Source organism: Lucilia sericata, unplaced genomic scaffold (genome assembly GCF_015586225.1).
Source record: "Lucilia sericata isolate MDLA Ls3-8-SP2 unplaced genomic scaffold, ASM1558622v1 Contig002616F_arrow, whole genome shotgun sequence".
Taxonomy (NCBI): domain Eukaryota; kingdom Metazoa; phylum Arthropoda; class Insecta; order Diptera; family Calliphoridae; genus Lucilia; species Lucilia sericata.
The window spans coordinates 27,568-30,000 of record NW_023996363.1 but is presented as its reverse complement, the minus strand read 5'-3'; the positions used below and the strand labels follow the sequence as shown (position 1 = coordinate 30,000).

Sequence of the window (2,433 nt, the reverse complement as noted above, 5' to 3'; positions counted from 1 at the left end):
TTCTACTATTTTCGAATTTTCGACTTTGTCCGACTTTTTCGACTTATTTCGACTTTTTCCCACTTTGTGGACTTTTTACGACTTTTCGACCTTTTACGACTTTTAGACATATCAACTTTTTAGATTTTTATTTACAAAGTCGACTTTTCGACTTTTTTCATAGACTATAGTCGAGTTATCGACTTTTTTGGTAAAAAATAGTCGACTTCGACTTTTTGACTTTTTTCGACAAAAAGTCGATTGTTCGATTATTCGAAAGTTGATTTATAGATCCCTACATACATCTACATATGTACATAGGCATGGAAAACCCAGTGCTTTAGTACTTTTTGGTACGGTATTTTCTGAACTTTTTGTGTAATCCTCCTATAGTCTAGCCTACAGTTTAGTTTAGTCTTGTCTAGGATAGTCTAGTTTATAGTCTAGTCTATACTCTAGCCTATAATCAGGTCTATAGTCTAGTCTATAGTCTAGTCTATAGTCTAGTCTATAGTCTAGTCTATAGTCTAGTCTATAGTCTAGTCTATAGTCAGTCTATAGTCTAGTCTATAGTCTAGTCTATAGTCTAGTCTATAGTCTAGTCTATAGTCTAGTCTATAGTCTAGTTTATAGTCTAGTCTATAGTCTAGTCTATAGTCTAGTCTATAGTCTAGTCTATAGTCTAGTCTATAGTCTAGTCTATAGTCTAGTCTATAGTCTAGTCTATAGTCTAGTCTATAGTCTAGTCTAGTTAGTCTAGTCTAGTCTGTAGTCTAGTCTATAGTCTAGTCTATAGTCTAGTCTATAGTCTAGTCTATAGTCTAGTCTATAGTCTAGTCTATAGTCTAGTCTATAGTCTAGTCTATAGTCTAGTCTATAGTCTAGTCTATAGTCTAGTCTATAGTCTAGTCTATAGTCTAGTCTATAGTCTAGTCTATAGTCTAGTCTATAGTCTAGTCTATAGTCTAGTCTATAGTCTAGTCTATAGTCTAGTCTATAGTCTAGTCTATAGTCTAGTCTATAGTCTAGTCTATAGTCTAGTCTATAGTCTAGTCTATAGTCTAGTCTATAGTCTAGTCTATAGTCTAGTCTATAGTCTAGTCTTTAGTCTAGTCTATAGTCTAGTCTATAGTCTAGTCTTTAGTCTAGTCTATGGTCTTGCCTATAGTCTAGTCCATATAGTAGTCTATTGTCTGCTCTATTGCCTAAAAAATACTCATTTTGGTATAAGTGGTATTATTCCAAAAGTTCAATTTCCCATGCCTGGTATACTTACATACTTATTTTTCATGCTTCCTTCTTCTCATTTCATCAAATAATTGTAATATCAATAACAACAACCTATTAATGCTTTACTAACATACTTACATACATATATGTATGTATACTCCCTCTAATACTCCCAAATTTTAAGAAAACTGAAGAAATAGAACGATAGCAAAAGTATGCAGGCACCACTTGTTGGAGTTGTTGTTATTGTTATTAGGCTTTTGCTTTTTAAAAAGAGTACAAAAATGCTAATAATAACAACAACAACAATGACAATTTCATTTACCATTTGTTCCCTTAGTTAATTGCATTCTTCCTTAGTTTTCTACAAATTTCTAAAGTGTTCGGTTGTTTAATGTTAAGCGTCGTGTTTAAATTAATCTAGAATGTTAATTAATTGTTAATATTTTTGTTAAAAAATGTTAATAGTATTATTGCATAATATCTATAAAAAAAAGTGGTAAATTATTAGTTTAAAAAAGTGCTTAAATATTTGACAAACATTTTATGCAATTTTTTTTAGGCCGAGCGCCGCGGCGTCGTTCGTTTTCTTTTGTTGGGCCATTCGTTTAGTTAAGTGATGAGAAAGTGTTTATCCAAAAGTTCGGTGTTTTTTGTACGAAAGGGAGAATAAGCCGGAGAATATCATTATGTCAACAACAACAACAAATGGTGAGTGATTTAAAAGACTTTATACATGTTGTTTTTGTTTCTTTATAAAATTTGTTATTGTTACTTTATTAAACCTTGTTGTTACCATAATACAACATGTGAAAATATGCAATCAGTGTTGCACTTTCAGACATTTTGGGACTAAAATGTGTCCCTTTTAAAGGTTTGTTTTTTTATAAAGTACGAAATTATTTTGTAGTAATTTTATATATGTAGGCATAAAATAGACTAGTATATACTAGACTATAGACTAGACTATAGACTAGACTATAGACTAGACTATAGACTAGACTATAGACTAGACTAGATAGACTATAGACTAGACTATAGACTAGACTATAGACTAGACTATAGACTAGACTATAGACTAGACTATAGACTAGACTATAGACTAGACTATAGACTAGACTATAGACTAGACTATAGACTAGACTATAGACTAGACTATAGACCTAGACTATAGACTAGACTAGACTACTATAGACTAGACTATAGACTAGACTATAGACTAGA

General features: G+C 31.4%; 1 protein-coding gene across 2 annotated transcripts in view; it reads left to right on the top strand.

Moving 5' to 3' along the window:
• LOC119614132 overlaps positions 1-1,906 on the top strand; it is an 8,568-nt gene extending 6,662 nt beyond the window's left edge. The window contains exon 3 of one of the 2 annotated variants that reach the window (XM_037970235.1): positions 1,772-1,906. The gene's annotated coding sequence lies outside the window, so the exon portion shown is untranslated. The remainder of the gene's footprint in view (positions 1-1,771) is intronic. The other variant, XM_037970236.1, reaches the window with a different exon arrangement.
• Positions 1,907-2,433: the final 527 nt, after the last annotated feature.